The following is an 8,094-nucleotide window of genomic DNA, read 5'->3' on the forward strand; positions in this document are numbered from 1 at the left end:
TCACACTGGAATTCAATCCATGTGGAGGTTGAAAAAACCAGGTCTGGACAGTGGAGAGGCGAAGGTGGAATATGAAGAGCCCCACGGGAGACCAGCTATGTTTTCCTCCAGTCTCCTCAACTTGGCTCAGTGGGCTGCTTCAACTCCATTCCAGATGCAACTTGAAGTCAAAGAGAAAAAAGTGGTCCTAACCTCAACACACAAACAGGAAAGATACCAGTGCAGCTTCTCTAGTGCGACCTGTGCAGCTCACATAGTGTCATGGCGACAGTGGTGCAGGGACAGCTGGTCAGAACCAGAAAAGCTGCAGTTGCCGTCCGTGCAGCAGAAAGGCTTGATGCCTGTGTGCTCGAGGAAAGAGCTAGTGAGCTCATCTGAGTGAGCGAATTTCCAGGAGCAGCCATCCCACGTGCATTTATAAGTCTTCTCTCCTATATGAATTCCGTGGTGAGCTTTCAGGTGAGAGCTTTTGGAGTACACTTTGCTGCATCCTGCAAAGTCACACTGGTGCATCAGTCTTCTTCTCAAGTCAAGCGACTCCTCCCTGCACTTGGCCCATTGCTGCTGGTTCTTGCTTTAGTCCCTGCAGACTCTATGAGGCTGAGGATCCACTCTTTTTATTTTATTTTATTTTATTTTACTTTTATTATTATACTTGAGGTTTTAGGGTACATGTGCACAATGTGCAGGTTTGTTACATAAGTATCCATGTGCCATGTTGGTTTGCTACACCCATTAACTCGTCATTTAGCATTAGGTATATCTCCTAATGCTGTCCCTCCCCCCTCCCCCCACCCCACAGCAGTCCCTGGAGTGTGATGTTCCCCTTCCTGTGTCCATGAGTTCTCATTGTTCAATTCCCACTTATGAGTGAGAACATGCGGTGTTTGGTTTTTTGTCCTTGCGATAGTTTACTGAGAATGATGTTTTCCAGTTTCATCCATGTCCCTACAAAGGACATGAACTCATCATTTTTTATGGCTGCATAGTATTCCATGGTGTATAGGTGCCACATTTTCTTAATCCAGTCTATCGTTGTTGGACATCTGGGTTGGTTCCAAGTCTTTGCCACTGTGAATAGTGCCGCAATAAACATACGTGTGCATGTGTCTTTATAGCAGCATGATTTATAGTCCTTTGGGTATATACCCAGTAATGGGATGGCTGGGTCAAATGGTATTTCTAGTTCTAGATCCCTGAGGAATCACAACACTGACTTCCACAATGGTTGAACTAGTTTACAGTCCCACCAACAGTGTAAAAGTGTTCCTATCTCTCCACATCCTCTCCAGCACCTGTTGTTTCCTGACTTTTTATGATGGCCATTCTAACTGGTGTGAGATGGTATCTCATTGTGGCTTTGATTTGCATTTCTCTGGTGGCCAGTGATGATGAGCATTTTTGCATGTGTTTTTTGGCTGCACAAATTTCCTCTTTTGAGAAGTGTCTGTTCATGTCCTTTGCCCACTTTTTGATGGGGTTGTTTGTTTTTTTCTTGTAAATTTGTTTGAGTTCATTATAGATTCTGGATATTAGCCCTTTGTCAGATGAGTAGGTTGTGAAAACTTTCTCCCATTTTGTAGGTTGCCTGTTCACTCTGATGGTAGTTTCTTTTGCTGTGCAGAAGCTCTTTAGTTTAATTAGATCCCATTTGTCAATTTTGGCTTTTGTTGCCATTGCTTTTGGTGTTTTAGACATGAAGTCCTTGCCCACGCCTATGTCCTGAATGGTATTGCCTAGGTTTTCTTGTAGGATTTTAATGGTTTTAGGTCTAACATGTAAGTCTTTAATCCATCTTGAATTAATTTTTGTATAAGGTGTAAGGAAGGGATCCAGTTTCAGCTTTCTACATATGGCTAGCCAGTTTTCCCAGCACCATTTATTAAATAGGGAATCCTTTCCCCATTTCCTGTTTTTCTCAGGTTTGTCAAAGATCAGATAGTTGTAGATATGCGGCATTATTTCTGAGGGCTTTGTTCTGTTCCATTGGTCTATGTCTCTGTTTTGGTACCAGTACCATGCTGTTTTGGTTACTGTAGGCTTCTAGTATAGTTTGAAGTCAGGTAGACTGATGCCTCCAGCTTTGTTCTTTTGGCTTAGGATTGACTTGGCGATGCTGGCTCTTTTTTGGTTCCATATGAACTTTAAAGTAGTTTTTTCCAATTCTGTGAAGAAAGTCATTGGTAGCTTGATGGGGATGGCATTGAATCTATAAATTACCTTGGGCAGTATGGCCATTTTCATGGTATTGATTCTTCCAACCCATGAGCATGGAATGTTCTTCCATTTGTTTGTATCCTCTTTTATTTCATTGAGCAGTGGTTTGTAGTTCTCCTTGAAGAGGTCCTTCACATCCCTTGTAGGTTGGATTCCTAGGTATTTTATTCTCTTTGAAGCAATTGTGAATGGGAGTTCACTCATAATTTGGCTCTCTGTTTGTCTGTGATTGGTGTACAAGAATGCTTGTTATTTTTTGTACGTTGATTTTGTATCCTGAGACTTTGCTGAAGTTGCTAATTAGCTTAAGGAGATTTTGGGCTGAGACAATGGGGTTTTCTAGATATACAATCATGTCATCTGCAAACAGGGACAATTTGACTTCCTCTTTTCATAATTGAATACCCTTTATTTCCTTCTCCTGCCTGATTGCCCTGGCCAGAACTTCCAATACTATGTTGAATAGGAGTGTTGAGAGAGGGCATCCCTGTCTTGTGCCAGTTTTCAAAGGGAGTGCTTCCAGTTTTTGCCCATTCAGTATGATATTGGCTGTGGGTTTGTCATAGATAGCTCTTATTATTTTGAGATACGTCCCATCAATACCTAATTTATTGAGAGTTTTTAGCATGAATGGTTGTTGAATTTTGTCAAAGGCCTTTTCTGCATCTATTGAGATAATCATGTGGTTTTTGTCTTTGGTTCTGTTTATATGCTGGATTACATTTATTGATTTGCGTATGTTGAACCAGCCTTGCATCCCAGGGATGAAGCCCACTTGATCATGCTGTATAAGCTTTTTGATGTGCCGCTGGATTCAGTTTGCCAGTATTTTATTGAGGATTTTTGCATCAATGTTCATCAAGGATATTGGTCTGAAATTCTCTTTTTTGGTTGTGTCTCTGCCAGGCTTTGGTATCAGGACGATGCTGGCCTCATAAAATGTGTTAGGGAGGATTCCCTCTTTTTCTATCGATTGAAATAGTTTCAGAAGGAATGGTACCATTTCCTCCTTGTACCTCTGGTAGAATTCGGCTGTGAATCCATCAGGTCCTGGACTCTTTTTGGTTGGTAAGCTATTGATTCTTGCCACAATTTCAGAACCTGTTATTGGTCTATTCAGAGATTCAACTTCTTCCTGGTTTAGTCATGGGAGGGTGTATTTGTCGAGGAATTTATCCATTTCTTCTAGATTTTCTGGTTTATTTGTGTAGAGGTGTTTGTAGTATTCTCTGATGGTGGATTGTATTTCTGTGGGATTGGTGGTGATATGCCCTTTTTCATTTTTTATTGCATCTATTTGATTCTTCTCTCTTTTCTTCTTTATTAATCTTGCTAGTGGTCTATCAATTTTGTTGATTTTTTCAAAAAACCAGATCCTGGATTCATTAATTTTTTGAAGGGTTTTTTGTGTCTCTATTTCCTTCAGTTCTGCTCTGATTTTAGTTATTTCTAGCCTTCTGCTAGCTTTTGAATGTGTTTGCTCTTGCTTTTCTAGTTCTTTTAATTGTGATGTTAGGGAGTCAATTTTGGATCTTTCCTGCTTTCTCTTGTGGGCATTTAGTGCTATAAATTTCCCTCTACACACTGCTTTGAATGTGTCCCAGAGATTCTGGTATGTTGTGTCTTTGTTCTCATTGGTTTCAAAGAATATCTTTATTTCTGCCTTCATTTCCTTATGCACCCGGTAGTCATTCAGGAGCAGGTTGTTCAGTTTCCATGTAGTTGAGTGGTTTTGAGTCAGTTTCTTAATCCTGAGTTCTAGTTTGATTGCACTGTGGTCTGAGAGACAGTTTGTTATAATTTCTGTTCTTTTACATTTGCTGAGGAGAGCTTTACTTCAAACTATCTGGTCAATTTTGGAATAGGTGTGGTGCGATGCTGAAAAAAATGTATATTCTGTTGATTTTGGGTGGAGAGTTCTGTAGATGTCTATTAGGTCAGCTTGGTGCAGGGCTGAGTTCAATTCCTGGGTATCCCTCTTAACATTCTGTCTCGTCGATCTGTCTAATGTTGACAGTGAGGTGTTAAAGTCTCCCATTATTATTGTGTGGGAGTCTAAGTCTCTTTGTAGGTCACTCAGGACTTGCTTTATGAATCTGGGTGCTCCTGTATTGGGTGCATATATATTTAGGATAATTAGCTCTTCTTGTTGAATTGATCCCTTTACCATTAGGTAATGGCCTTCTTTGTCTCTTTTGATCTTTGTTGGTTTAAAGTCTGTTTTATCAGAGACTAGGATTGCAATCCCTGCCTTTTTTTGTTTTCCATTTGCTTGGTAGATCTTCCTCCACCCTTTTATTTTGAGCCTATGTGTGTCTCTGCACGTGAGATGGATTTCCTGAATACAGCTCACTGATGGGTCCTGACTCTTTATCCAATTTGCCAGTCTGTGTCTTTTAATTGGAGCATTTAGTCCCTTTACATTTAAAGTTAATATTGTTATGTGTCAATTTGATCCTGTCATTATGATGTTAGCTGGTTATTTTGCTCGTTAGTTGATGCAGTTTCTTCCTAGCCTCGATGACCTTTACAATTTGGCATGATTTTGCAGTGGCTGGTACCGGTTGTTCCTTTCCATGTTTAGTGCTTCCTTCAGGAGCTCTTTTAGGGCAGGCCTGGCGGGGACAAAATCTCTCAGCATTTGCTTGTCTGTAAAGGATTTTATTTCTCCTTCACTTATGAAGCTTAGTTTGGCTGGATATGAAATTCTGGGTTGAAAATTCTTTTCTTTAAGAATGTTGAATATCAGCCCCCACTCTCTTCTGGCTTGTAGAGTTTCTGCTGAGATCAGCTGTTAGTCTGATGGGCTTCCCTTTGTGGGTAACCCGACCTTTCTCTCTGGCTGCACTTAACATTTTTTCCTTCATTTCAACTTTGGTGAATCTGACAATTATGTATCTTGGAGTTGCTCTTCTCGAGGAGTATCTTTGTGGCATTCTCTGTATTTCCTGAATCTGAATGTTGGCCTGCCTTGCTAGATTGGGGAAGTTCTCCTGGATAATATCTTGCAGAGTGTTTTCCAACTTGGTTCCATTCTCCCTGTCACTTTCAGGTACACCAATCAGATGTAGGTTTGGTCTTTTCACATAGTCCCATATTTCTTGGAGGCTTTGTTCATTTCTTTTTATTCTTTTTTCTCTAAACTCCCCTTCTCACTTCATTTCATTCATTTCATCTTCCATCACTGATACCCTTTCTTCCAGTTGATCACATCAGCTACCAAGCCTTCTGCAATCTTCCCGTAGTTCTTGAAACTTGGCTTTCAGTTCCATCAGCTCCTTTAAGCCCTTCTCTGCATTGGTTATTCTAGTTATCTATTCATCTAATTTTTTTTCAAAGTTTTTAACTTCTTTGTTATTGTTTTGAATTTTCTCCCGTAGCTCAGAGTAGTTTGATCATCTGAAGCCTTCTTCTCTCAACTCGTCAAAGTCATTCTCCATCCAGCTTTGTTCCGTTGCTGGTGAGGAACTGCGTTCCTTTGGAGGAGGAGAGGTGCTCTGCTTTTTAGAGTTTCCAGTTTTTCTGCTCTGTTTTTTCCCCATCTTTGTGGTTTTATCTACTTTTGGTCTTTGATGATGGTGATGTACAGATAGGTTTTTGGTGTGGATGTCCTTTCTGTTTGTTAGTTTTCCTTCTACCAGACACAACCCTCAGCTGCAGGTCTGTTGGAGTTTGCTAGAGGTCCACGCCAGACCCTGTTTGGCTGGGTGTCAGCAGCGGTGGCTGCAGAACAGTGGATTTTTGTGAGACCACAAATTCAGCTGTCTGATAGTTCCTCTGGAAGTTTTGTCTCAGAGGAGTACCTGTCCGAGTGAGGTGTCAGTCTGTCCCTACTGGGGAGTGCCTCCCAGTTAGGCTGCTCGGGGGTCAGGGACCCACTTTAGGAGGCAGTCTGCCCGTTCTCAGATCTCCAGCTGTGTGCTGGGAGAACCACTACTCTCTTCAAAGCTGTCAGACAGGGACATTTAAGTCTGCAGAGGTTCCTGCTGACTTTTTGTTTGTCTATACCCTGCCCCCAGAGGTGGAGCCTACAGAGGCAGGCAGGCCTCCTTGAGCTGTGGTGGGCTCCACCCAGTTCAAGCTTCCTGGCTACTTTGTTTACCTAAGCAAGCCTGGGCAATGGCAGGCGCCCCTCCCCAAGCCTCGCTGCCACCTTGCAGTTTGATCTCAGACTGCTGTGCTAGCAATCAGCGAGACTCCGTGGGCATAGGACCCTCCGAGCCAGGTGCGGGACACAATCTCCTGGTGTGCTGTTTTCCGAGCCCGTTGGAAAAGCGCAGTATTGGGGGGACTGACCCGATTTTCCAGGTGCCATCTGTTACCCGTTTCTTTGACTAGGAAAGGGAACTCCCTGACCCCTTGCGCTTCCCGAGTGAGGCAATGCCTCGCCCTGCTTCAGCTCATGCACAGTGCTCTGCACCGACTGTCCTGCACCCACTGTTTAGCACTTCCTAGTGAGATGAACTTGGTACCTCAAATGGAAATGCAGAAATCACACGTCTTCTGTGTCGCTCACCCTGGGAGCTGTAGCCCGGAGCTGTTCCTATTCGGCCATCTCGGCTCCACCCCCTGGGGATCCATTTTTAATTGCACTCCCCTCACTGTCACTTGGAATCTCCAGTAGAGACATGGAAGTGGGGTCAACTTTCACTGATCCAGCATTTGTACCATCTCCTCCAATGAGTGGGACTCTGATGGGTGCAGGGCCCTCATTTGCAGGCAAAGTAGTATACACCATGGGCAGAGATTGCACCACCACTGGGATGGCATTCAGGTCACCCATCTTACTTGGAAGACAGACTGAGGGGATGCTGTGAATGACATGTAAGATCTGCTAGCCACCAGTGTCCTGAGAGGGAGTCAGGACAAATCCTGTGGTCAGAATAGCAGGAATGTTTGCTGATGTTGAAGTGAACACCACAAGGGTCTGGGGAGCAGACTGTGGCTTGGGAGGATGTCCTGGAGCTTGCAGCATGCTAATAGGGTGGAGAGGAGCCTTAGGCTTGTGAGAGGAGAAGTCAACTTGTTCCACTGGGGACGGGCTGAAATTCACTCGCCAAAAGTTCTTCTGGGGCTCAAACTTGAGGTCATTAAACAATGCTGGGTTCTCCATGGGGTTGGCATCCAGGAATGGTGGAGAAGTCACATTATTTCTGCTTCTATCTCAGGGGGATCTCTGAGCAGGGCCAGTGATGGGCTTGAATACCTGCATTGAGCCACCTTCTGAATTAAGTTGCACCTCCAAGTTGTTTATGAATTGATCCATATCAACCATGTCATGGCTGAGGACTCCTGAAGTGTCCAGAACTCATACAGTCATTAGGGAGGCTCATACTCCTGAGCTAATTGCAAGAGAGCTGTTCCCCACACACCTGCCCCAATCTGACATCGCACAGGGCGATGCCCTCTCAACTTCTCTTTCTTGCCCCCACCATCTCTGCTTTTACTCCTGGTTGAACACAAAGTTAAGGCAGAGAAGGAAACCTTCAAGACAAAAACCCATGAGGAGCTACCACAAGATCCCTTCACCTCTGCCATTGCTGCCGCACACCGCAATGCCTTCCGGAGTGGGTGGAATGATTCTTTCTCTCTATTTCTCGCTTTTTAAAAATTCTGTCACTTATCATATTATCACTATAACTACAGAAAACATGAAGTTTTCATCCACTCACTCTTTGATTTTTGTCTATAGACTCCTTGGTTTAGCTAAATTTTTTGCAATGGTCCAAATTACCATTTTCCCTTCCAGAAATCCTAAACAAAGGCTGAAATGATATTTTAAAGGAGAGTTAGGTCCTCAGGAGTCATGACAGGAAGTAGATGTATGAGTTAGTGTAGGCTGGGCTGCAGTAACAAACAGACCCAGTCGTGTAATGG

The 8,094-nt window shown here is 43.3% G+C and overlaps 1 pseudogene; it reads right to left on the reverse strand.

Annotated features, from left to right (window-relative positions):
• Positions 1-249: 249 nt before the first annotated feature.
• LOC100585825 lies at positions 250-7,492 on the reverse strand (annotated as a pseudogene).
• Between the last annotated feature and the right edge of the window lie 602 nt (positions 7,493-8,094).

This window comes from Nomascus leucogenys, chromosome 2 (genome assembly GCF_006542625.1).
Source record: "Nomascus leucogenys isolate Asia chromosome 2, Asia_NLE_v1, whole genome shotgun sequence".
Classification (NCBI taxonomy): Eukaryota; Metazoa; Chordata; class Mammalia; order Primates; family Hylobatidae; genus Nomascus; species Nomascus leucogenys.